Source organism: Amblyomma mixtum, chromosome 4 (genome assembly GCF_055824585.1).
Source record: "Amblyomma mixtum isolate Tamu chromosome 4, ASM5582458v1, whole genome shotgun sequence".
In the NCBI taxonomy this organism is placed as follows: domain Eukaryota; kingdom Metazoa; phylum Arthropoda; class Arachnida; order Ixodida; family Ixodidae; genus Amblyomma; species Amblyomma mixtum.
The window spans coordinates 141,170,516-141,182,170 of NC_143015.1; the positions used below are offsets into that span (position 1 = coordinate 141,170,516).

Sequence of the window (11,655 nt, forward strand, 5' to 3'; positions counted from 1 at the left end):
TGGTTGTTGTACGTATGTCTAGATGCCCCCTGCAGAAGCTGTCAGTGATTTGAGTGTTTCCCTTCGACGCAGTCCTCCTGGCGTCTTCAGTCGGCTTATTTGTCCTGAACTGAGAGCTGAGCGCTGGAATGCCCGCTCAGCTGGCTGTAACGGGGTGAGTGAGTGGCTGCCGATATTTTTGTTGACAGCGGGAACTTTTGTAGGTTTATGGCATACCAAAATTGTTTGGAGTAGAGTGCTCTCAGTTCAGGGCGCAAAATGTGACTTTGCTCTTTAGAAGGACTGCATTGCACTGAACGACATTATTTCTACGAAGAAAGTATTTAAAAAGATAAAACGCTCATGTAAGAACCAATGCCCTAGTTTGAGCCCTGTCTTTGTATAGCCTGCTTACGTGAGCTCGATTTGAAAATTTCATGTCCACACCAGAAACCGAGCGGTCACGTTCTAGAGTGATCGTCGCCTGTGTCCACTGGGTGTGCACTAGATATGCCCACGCGGCGACGGCAGTGAGCCTGCTATTCTCTCCAGCGTCGTCTGCGCTCAAGCAGAGCTTACACTCCATGAGAAATAGCAGTTTAAGACCTAACATTACAATAAAAACGAAAATATTGCCTTTGATATAAAGGAGTAACGCCAACAGACATATCTTGCAGAGGAAGGAAAGGGGGGGGGGGGGGGGGGCAGAATGCGCACTGCTTGCGGCAGCTCCTTTCGATATATCCACATTGTGGACGCTTGCGTAATGCCAGCCCCGCCGATTATTGAAAATGGTTGCAGTAAAATTACCAGGCTGCTGTCCTTTATCACAAGGTCGAAACAATGCGGCAGTCTGCAGTTTCCCAGCACGATACGTAGTTTCGACATCCGTGACGAATTTTTACTAAGCGACTAAGAAAAAATTGTGATGTAGTGTAGTCCGAATTCGCTGCTTAGTTTACTCTAAATTAGGTTCATGCCGAAGTATGGCTAACTGCTCGCATAGATTGGGTATACCATTTCCCACTTGGGGAATTATGCATGTCTCGATGGCTTCGTAGACCCACGCGTATGCTCACGTTGACGCTGCACATTGTACCCAGTGCAGGTGCCAGGCCAGCATCTGTCTCTCCGCAGGTTTAGATGGTGGAGTCATTAACGCCCTGCGCGACTCCAGGATGATGTCTGGAAAGGCTGTGTCTTTGTATGAGCCAAGCACAGAGGGTTGAAAAGAACATAAACTCAGTATACTTGAAACGAATCGTATCTCCTTATCTCCTCCTAACTGTCGTTCGGTCAAAAAACCTCACACAAAAATGAAACCACTCCAAAGCATGATTTCTTGGCAGCCTTAACATGCAGCACAGACTGCACGGCGTCTTCTGGAACTTCCTGGTCTACTCGTACAACCTAACGCTCAGTTTGAGAACGCCTCTAATAAAAACAAAAGCTGTATGTAAGTTTTGTCACACATGTATCTCTAGATGAAGATATTATTCAGAGATTTTGACAATATATGAGATTGTGCGACACGTGATATATGCATATTTTATGATTACGCTACACTCTAAAACACAGAGTAAAAAACGAAGCTGTCCTCTAGCACTCTTCCTTTAAGGGATAGGGCATGTTTGTCTAGCCTTGAGGTAGATTTTCACCACTAAAAATATGGTTGGCAAAGGAAGCTAATCCCCTCTTCAAGACATTCTAGGTTCTAGCATTTCGTAATCTGCTCGATCACGGCCGCGCCTGTCGAATTTCGGTGCAGCGAAAAGCTAGAGGCCCGTGAACTGTGCGATGTCAGTGCACGCTAAAGAACCCCAGGTGGTCGAAATTTCCGGAGCCCTTCACTACGGCGTCCCTCATAGCCTGAGTCGCTTTGGGAAGTTAAACCCCATAAACCAACCAATCTTTTAACCGAGGTTTCAATGCCCTCTATTCGCTAACCTCAGGACCTCCAGCGCCAGGTCCAAAACTCCTCCTCCCATTGCTAATTTCACCAAGTTCGTATACTTTGTAGTGGGAATGTACCGCCATTGCCCAACGTAGGCACTGCGCATATATAAAATCGAAATCTACTACGGAACTTGGTCAGCCTACCGTGCCCCTAAAATGGAGTACGCTAGAGAGCACCTTACCCCCTTTAAACACCCATGCAGGCTTATTCCTGTTTAGGGTGCAGTAAGAGGTTATTGCATCCTATAGATATTTTCAGCGCCGTGCGAGCTTCCAGGCAGCGGTGACGTTACGATAGTCACGAAAGCATCTTATATGGGCGTCTTTGGTGCTACCTGACCGCGATTGGCAACCTGTTAACCCTCGACGCAGGTAGCAGGCAGGGGCCGTGACCGTGGCGACTGGACCCCTTGTGCCGAAGCAGGTTGGATTGGAAAACGTTTATTGTCAGCACTGAGCCCTAGTGGGCATTATACTAGGTGGCTTCGAGCCCATGGCTCTTGGCGACCTTGTGAGACCACTCAGTGGCCCTGACTTGCGTCAACGGGTCTGAGCTGGCCAGTAAAGCCTCCCACCGCTCTAGAGAAGGGACTGGTAGTAGGTCCGCCGGTGGCGGCGCCTTTCTGCAGCTCCATAAAATGTGGTCATATCCGGCTATCTCGCCGCATTGTTTGCAAGTAGCGTTGTATTGTGTTGGATACATGTGTGCTAGTCTCGACGGGCTAAAGAAGGCTCGCGTCTAGAGCCGACGCCACGTTACCTCCTGGCTTTTGTCGAGCTTTTTGTCTGGTGGCGGATAGATCCTCCTTTCCAGTTTAAACTGATTGGTGTATTCGTGAAATTATATGAATGCATCTCTCGTGAAATTTGGGGACTCAACCCGGCTCACTGCTCGGCTGACATAACCTCGAGCTATACTGTGAGCCAACTCGTTTCCCCTGTTCCCCGAGTGTGCCGGCACCCATATTAGTTCTACCTCTCTTTGGTCCCAGTCTTTATCTCTTAGGATTCGTTCTGCGTCCTGGGAGATCATACCCCGCGCAAAATTGTTTATAGCCACCTTGGAGTCGCTAATTATGGTGACTGCTTTGGTGCTGGCCATTGCCATGGCGATAGCCGCCTTCTCCGCTGTCCCTGAGTTTTTTGTTTTGACCGAACCGGCTGTTAATGTTTCACCCGAGTCGTTCACGGCCACGACCACAAAGGAGTCGCCTCCTTCGTATTCCGCCGGTCATTCATGAGTGCATCCTCCTCAGGCACGTCTCTCTGCAGCCTTAGCCGCGTTTCAATTCATTCATTTTGCTTTAAGCCCCCTTCAGCTGTCTTTCTCATCAGCCTAATCTTTCATCATCATCATCAGCAGCAGCAGCATCCTAACTACGCCCACTGCAGGGCAAAGGCCTCCCCGATGTCTCTCCAATTAACCCTGTCCTTTGGCAGCTGCACCCACCGTATTTCCGCAAACTGCTTAATCTCATCCGCCCGCCTAGCTTTCTGCGGACCCCTACTCCGCATTCCTCCTCTTGGAATCCACTCCGTTACCCTTGGGAAGCATAACCTTTACAGAAGTTTAAAGATATACATGTATTTATGTGCGGTGTATGAAATCGACACTAAAGTGTGCATTTAGCGGCTTGTTCTGTGCGACCGCCTCAACGTGTGCACCATGTGTTAGAAATTTATTGAATTTGAATGTTTATTTTCATAACGATAGCTCTACTCGATGCACCAACAGCGCTCAACACCGCGGAATCTGTCCGCTATCATAAATTGAGCTTCAGCCTTAGACAAGCACAAAATGTGCTTAGGTAGTAGAAAAAATAGGCAGACGAATGGGAGCCGAATCCGTGAAGGCGCGAGGCCTGTACGCTATCGCCACAGCCGAACACGCCTCATGCTGTTTTTGCTGTTGCCGTGGTGGCATGCCTCATGTTAAACTGCACCACACTGCTACGCTATGCATTGCGGTGAGTCTTCCTCATCCATTTCCATCTGCTCTCTCCGGCCGCACCACCCGCTCATCGTCATCTAGCACAGACCCGTCCTTTCGAACTGATTCCCCGGCCCAAATTAGACCCACCCTCCAAATTTGGCCCTCCCCGATTACGACCAAAGTCGATGTCCAGCGTGTCCGACACGATGGCAATCTCCGAATTCGGCCCGAGTTGTTTCCAAAATTTGGGCCGGGTCACCGCCAAAATTTTACCTTCAGCATCTAGAATAGATGGTCAGTTTATCCAATATTGGCGCGTTTCACTGAGAAGACTAGAAGACCAAGTGCGCTGAGGTGGCGCTCCTTTGTGTTCCTTCTCACGTTCTCGTCGCATGCTTTTGCGGGCTCGTTATGTCTCCTGTACCAAGCGCTGAAGCCCCAATCGAATGCCCTATGCCGTTGCCTCCAGAAGTTTCATTTTGGCAGGCAGCCTCCAAAGTCAGCGCGTTAATGTAATAAAAACTTCCCATTTGAAAGTTGAAAGTTGAAAGTTTATTGAGTAATGCAATAAATGTTACAATTGTATACAGCGAGAGGTCCCATGGTACAAGACCGCGGGCGGGACCTCCCATGAAAAGAAATTTCAATATGCAACATAATATAAAATACACAACACATTAATTAGCGACGAAACAGAATAAATATGGGCACATAATGTAATATTAGTTACTGAAATATTTAAATACAAACAATGTAATGCACGATAATGTAAAATAAAACACAGATGCCGCGATACATAGAATCAATAACATAACAAAAAAATCACAAATTAAGAAGGAAAAGCTTTAGTTTGGCCTTGAATAAAGAAAGCGTATTAGTTTGTTTGACGTCTATGTTCAAAGAATTCCAAAATGATACGGATGAAAAATGAAGGCATTGTTTGCCGTAGTTAGTTCTGACCTTAGGTAGTAAAAAGTTATTACGCAGCGCAAAACGTGTGACGATGTTGCTCATGATCGTGCCGAGAGAAAATATGCTTAGCGGGAGATAATGATGAAGAATCTTAAAGAATAGGATACCAAGGTTGTAAAAATAAAGGGCCGAGATAGGTAGAACGTTTAAATCTATGAACAAAATGCGGGAGGGTGACATTCGAGGGGTATTGGTTATGATGCGCATTGCTTGCTTTTGCAGTTTTATTAAAGGCCAGAGATGAATATGATAGGCGTTACCCCAAGATGAGATACCGTAGTTTAAGTGGCTGTGGATGAATGCGTAGTAAAGAGATAATAAAGTTTGGACTGGAAAATAGCTTGGGGCTTTAATTAGTGCGCGTAACCCATAAGAAATTTTCTTGCACGTTTCAGCTACATGATGATGGAATTTTAAGTGAGGGTCAATGATAACACCAAGAAAAGAAACGCGATCTTGCCCGTATTAGCCCTGTAGCTTTCGAATATGGCGTACTGTTCAAATATGGCGTACTGTGCCATGCTTCACTGTGCTTTAGGTTTATACAAGCCATCCCACAATGCATTTTGTAAACTTATCACAGCACCTCATTTTCTTCCTCTATCCCATTTAACTACTTTCTACTAGTATCCACTTTGATACTTTCGTAGTGGATACTATTCAAAGTGAATACTAATCGAAAGCCCCTCCTTTCCGTTTCGCACAGAAAGCCGATCAACCATGATTTACGTTAAACAAATGGATAATGATTGAGCGCACAGTCTAGAGTCAGTTGGCGTGGAATGGTCCCATTCTCACTGCTGCGCGCCTAAAATGCGCTGCTTTCCCTCACTGTTATCGGCAGCCTATACATACCGTTCTCACTTCGTCTCTTCATGTTAGGCCTCCCACCTAGAGCGCTTGTTCTATCGCTAGATATATTACTCCGCAACATACTTCGCAATTTCTCTCCCTTCCTTCTCCAGCTCGGGCTGTGTGTCCTCCTTGGAAGCCAAAGCTGGGCTGGATCGCCTCCTCTCTGGCACCGGCAGGAGGTGACAGCGCGAGGCAGTGCATCAGTGGCAGGCAGCGGGGACCACTTCGCGCCAGCGGAAACGATTGCCAGGAGGAAACCTGCGCCTGTCTAAAGGCGGAGGCATCTGAGGTGAGGACAAAACCGCTTCAGTGTTCCTCACGCAGTGTGCTGTAGCGAACTCTCACTGTGACTACCGGAGACACAATGATGACGCGGATGAGAACGTTCCTGTGCGCTGCCTGCGTCCAATGACCCGAATCCACGCAAGAAGGAAATAGCTTCTCTCTGCGCCCTGGATACAGCCTTTCCGATCTCAGCTAGAGGTAGCCACCAAGAGCTGGATTGGCCTTGCATCACCCCTGACCCCAACCTCACCCCACAGGTCAAGGAAAAGGGCCCATTTAAAAATAGCTTCTTTCCTAGAACTGTATCGGATGGAATGCCTTGCCTCCTCATATTTTCCTTACATTAAGCATCACCTTCTCATTTGATGAGTTTTTACGATGCCAGTGTATTTGATTGTTGTTTTTTTTTGTGGCAACATTATCTGCATATCGTCGTCATTTCTTGTAAAATGTTTCAATGTTGGTTTCAATGTTGGTAGCATTTGTTGGTTTTTGAGGAGCTTTAGTCACCCTCTCGCAACATCAAATGCAGTTCTAAAGTAGTATAGTCCATAGCTGGCGCACACCTCAGAAAAAATTTACCACATTCTTTCACCGGGTGCAGAATGAACCGCTCCACACACTGACTAGCATACCGCAACGCTCGATATGTGGCTACACTTCTAGGCAGCGAAGAAATGCAGCTTTTATTCTTCTCCTGTTCCTATAATTTTGTCGCCACCTTTAACGCTGCAGTGGCCGATGAGTGAAATTTGCATGTCTGCCTTTGTACAGCAGCAGCAGGCGCAGTCTCGGCTGTTGGGACCATCGGTGCAGAAGCAGACGACTTGTGCAGACGGGGTGGGCTGTGCAGTCGTCACGTGGGTGCAGCCCTCAAAAAGGCGGTCATTTCTCGGCGCAATGGCGATGGTCCGAAACAAAGACAAAGAGGTGAGGAGAAAAGGGAAGGGTTGACTCTGTCCAGACGGTCGGGTCACTCACTTGGACAACTGTCGTTATCACTGAAGAATGCTTGGCATGCAGCTCTTCTCTTAAAGGGAAGCTGAAACGGTTTTTTGAGAATTCGAGGTCATTCAATAATTCGAATCTATCAAGCTTCTAGATAAAGCATGAAAAGTATTTTTGCACTAGCACTTAAAATGGTGTCATAATCATCGATTAAAACCGCGACGATGGCTATGCTTCTTCTCACTACGTTGGAGGAGTGCGGGGAAACTCGGTAGTGACGTCATTGTTGCCGATATTTCAGATGTCCGCTGCTTACGCCTGCATGCTGCTGTGTGTCGTCAGATGGCGCCAAACAATGCATCGTGAGCTTCACCTTCGATGTCGTCGGTTTTCTTTCATGGAATAACCGTTTCTTCGCTGGAAACGTAGTGCCGTCATACGTGACGTCATTATCGGGGCCTCTGCTCGTCGCTGTGCACTTCAGAGAAAGCTGAACGCCAACGACGACTTTATTCGGCTATTACACCACCATTTCAAACGCTAGAGCAAAACGATTTTTCAGGCTTTACCTGCACGTTTCGCACATTCGCCAGCCTTAAACTTATCGAATTCTAAAACCGCTTCAGTAGCCCTTTAACATACGGGGAAGTGAATTTTGTCAGCAATATTGTTGTAAAGAGAATTCCGCAACGTAGGCAATGAACATCCGTTCCTGTCACATCGAGCTCTCACGGTCACGTGACCAGCGCGGGGGTCACGACCGTGCATGCGCATCGGGTCATAGTGGTAGCGAAGGTGGCCGCAAAGTGTGTAGTTCATAAAAGCTCCGGCCGTAGGTGCTAACAAACGACAGCATTACGTAGCATAGCCGAAACATTTCGTGATTAATACGTCGGGCAAAACTTTATGGGTGGTTTGGACGCCAAGGAGGACATCTGTCAAGAACAGCGTCCAATGAATACATGAATAAACAATTCAATTGACTCGCGAACCGGAAGTGGTCACGGCATAGTGTCCTTGGCTTTCGCCTCTCAACACTTTAGTTGCCAAAGTGTCCTCGCAATTTTAGAGCGCAGCTCTTTGGCGTCCGTTCCTGGGTTTCGCGTCGTCGTCGGCGTCGGCGTCGGCCTCGTAACCAGCTCCGCCCCCAATGTCACGCTTTTCAATTGGTCGAAATGCTCGTGACGTCAAAGTGCGCGAATTTCAAATGGGGCCAATTGTACTTTGGCTAGTAACCATGCAACCAATCAAAGGGATCGTATAGTGATGCTGCAACTAAGTTGGACTGAGTTAAGTTAATTGCTTAATTAATCAATCACCCTAATTAATATAGAGGAGAATGAAGAGGTCAGAAGAAAAGAAAAGAAAGACGCGCGCCGCAGCGACAACAGCGTCCGCGGAAGGAGACGCTGCTGAAAAAAAAACAAGTACGAAGCCGCGTTCCCTCCACCACCACGCACTTCCCCACTCAGTAAGACGTTGCTCGTTTCATATACGTTGTGTCGAACATTCTAGACAGTTCCAACAATTGACAGGTTAATGACAGAACATGATGGATAGAAATACAATAATATAAATATGAAATAGCCTAATTAACCTTTCTAGTTAGACCGCATCAATGAATAAACCCGAGAACGAAATTGGTCGAGTTGAGGAATCGAACCAGGGTCTCCGGAGTGCGATACGAGCACGCTAGCCACTCCGTAATGCCAGCTGAATGGTTTGGAATGAACAAAGGCGCGTCTAGCTAATACGGCGTCTTCGTTCACTCCCATCTTCCCCCCTTTCCCTTACGGCGAGGTGCAGGTGTCCACCCAGATATGCGAGAGAGATACATTTCCTTTCCTCAAAAAATAAATTTACCGTCCAGCAAGGCGTACAGCCGAATTGGCGATGGCGTTCTGTGGACTCCCTGGCAGCGTTGCAAGACGCTGTCGCGTTCCACTCTTACAGGCGAAGCTTAACATGTTAACCACACATCAGTAACACACGCAGACAGCCAATGGACGCGTCATTCGCTGGCAGCACTTGATTCATCATTCACAACCACATTCTTAACGTACGCTCCCTTGCCGCACATGCCAAGGACGTACACCACGATCACATTCTGCGCCATTCCTCTGTACTTTGCTTTGCTGAAACCTGGATGGATCCCGAAGAGCCTCTCGAAATCATAGATTTCCTATACTGCTGTGGTGCTCGCAGAGACCACAACAGAGCGGCGGGAGTCGCTATCTACTTGCGCACAGGTCTCTCTGCAATACCAGTCGAAATGTTTGGCACGTCACATGAAGTTGGCGAACTGTGCGCCGCAAAGTTGCCCAACGGCTTGCTGGTAGTAGCTGCCTACTTCGCCCCTACCGCACTCACGAAAGACGTCGTGCACTTCCTGCAACTCGCATTAACCGTCCATCGATCCACACCGATGTTAGTAGTGGGGGACTTTAATGTTGACATAAAGACAAACAGCAATTTCCTAACACTTATGCGGGAGAACATCCCGTTCCTCTCGCTCGTAACGCGTCCCACGGCTGTGACAACCTCGCGAGGCACTTGTATACATCTCGTCTTTGAGAATCAAGGATTGGTGTACCAAGTCGAACATATATCAGTCTATTTCTCCGACCACAAAGCTTCCTTCATGACTGTCAAGAACTGTTAGTGGAGTCTTTGTTAAAGGAATACGTGTGAAAAATAAAAAAAAAATTCTGTGATAGCGCATACATGTGTTGCTCGATTTCTTTGCCTCAATCTATCGAAAAGGTGAAACAGCTTATTTGCTGCGCTCAAATTTCGCATTAGGAAGTAACGTAATCGTCGGTAATTTTTTTTTCCATGTCTGGGCGTCGGCTCAAAACTGGTCGTTCAAGCAAAATCAAGGCTACCAGCGCTCCTTGCGGGGATGTAGCAAATGCTCGACTATGGGGCTCAAAAGCAGACCGTGTGTCCCGAGAACTTTTGACCGGCCCTTTACTGTGCCCGCATGTGGCGGCGCCTGTTCCCGATCTGGGTACTGGATTACTACTAATAAGATGACAAAAGAGCTGTAGCGATATTTCAAAAAAGTAATTTCTCCTAAATATTTCGTCTTCTAGAGTATAGATGCATTTTCGTAAACAGCGACAAATATTCATTGGTTTACATGGATGCTTTTCGCAGTAGCATCGGCGTTCTGGATGTGCGCCCTCTACGAAGCGGAACTCGTCACTACAGTCGCCTTGTCCGTCCCGGACTCGGCGTAAGTTTGATTACTGCTTCGTTGAACTTAGAAAGCTTTCTTCTTTGCCTTCAGCGTTGAAAATTGTCAATTCCCGTTAATGTGCGTTTGAAATGTATGCTGACAATATACGAAGTCTTAAAAGAAAACTAATAACGGCAGGCGAGGGCTGAGTTCTGCTCTGTGTTCTGCTGCTTATGAAAAGGACCTTTTCGCTCGGTAGCATCCGCTTCAGTGCCAGTGAGCGTGATAGACTGACTGAGCATTATAGGGAACAGTCCTATCCCACCATCTGTTGATAAATCTTTACCATTGTTGTGGGCAGAAAAGCGGTTTTGGTTTCGTTCGTTCTGAGATTGGCGGGGAGATTTAGTTTCGCCTCATTCGTCGGCAGCAAAACGTCACAAAAATGACCCATGTCATTTTGTGCCCGTAGAAATGATTGCGGAAATTGGGGACTTCATTTGCAAATTTCTCATCATCACAGTAACCTTTTTTACGTACAAGAAGAATGTTTCTAGTATTTCCTTACAACAATGTAGGATGCGAGTTTTCCCTTTTTGCTTGTGTTGATACTCACTTGTGTGTTCCTTTTCTTGAGCAGTGAGACGACCTAGCCTACCTGGAACCGAAGCGTCAGCTTAAGCTGGTACGGAGGTTCCGAGCCCCAACTTAGGTCAATGGACTCCTGGATCAAGAAGTGCCAACCTCTACTACCCTCACCAACGTCTTAACCCGCAACCCGTAATCCCAATTTCTGTCAGTAAAGTTCATCAATCAATCAATTGTCCACTCACCTATTTCTTTGCGTTCCTACTATTGATCATAATATAAAGTGATCAGTTTGATGTCCGCATGATAGCGGACATGACTTAGCAGCTAACCCTCAGGTTTTTCATACGCGTAAACTTATCAGCAGTCTAGTCGGTTGGTTGGTTTATGGGGTTAACGTCTCAAAGCGACTAAGGCTGTGAGAGACGCTGTAGTGGAGGGCTCCGGAAATTTCGACCACCTGGGGTTCTTTAATGTGCACTGGCATCGCACAGTACACGGACCTCTAGAATTCCTCCTCCAAAGAAATTCAACCGCCGCGGACGGGATCGAACCCGCGTCTTTCAGGTCAGCAGCCGAGCACCATAACCACTGAGCCACCGCGGCGGCGCAGTCTAGTCTTATGACACATTATATACTTCGACTAGAGCACGCAGAAATTTTACCCACCGGCCACTAGAGTCTCTGACGCCTGGCTCTTCCTGTTAACACTACCCGTAATCCTAATTTCTGTCCGTAAAGTTTATCAATCAGTTGTCCACTCGCCTACTTATTTGCGTCCCTATATATTGATCATAATAGAACGTGATCAATTTGGTGTTCCACATAGCGGACATGACTTAGCAGCTAAACCTGAGGTTTGTCATACGTGTAAACGTATCGGCAGTATAGCCTTAAGACACATTTTACAGTTGGTATAGAGCATGCAGAAATTACCACCGGCCACCAGAGTCGCTAA

At 47.1% G+C, this 11,655-nt stretch overlaps 1 protein-coding gene across 6 annotated transcripts in view; it reads left to right on the forward strand.

Annotated features, from left to right (window-relative positions):
* Nucleotides 1-11,025, forward strand: part of LOC149348482 (uncharacterized) — a 133,374-nt gene extending 122,349 nt beyond the window's left edge. For 2 of the 6 annotated variants that reach the window (XR_016292753.1, XR_016292758.1), the window contains 5 exons: nt 73-154; nt 5,806-5,984; nt 6,755-6,910; nt 10,088-10,166; nt 10,750-11,025. The gene's annotated coding sequence lies outside the window, so the exon portion shown is untranslated. Of the gene's footprint in view, nt 1-72; nt 159-5,805; nt 5,985-6,754; nt 6,911-10,087; nt 10,167-10,749 lie in introns of all 6 variants that reach the window. The other 4 variants (XR_016292755.1, XR_016292756.1, XR_016292754.1 and 1 more) reach the window with 4 other exon arrangements.
* The last annotated feature ends 630 nt before the right edge of the window (nt 11,026-11,655 follow it).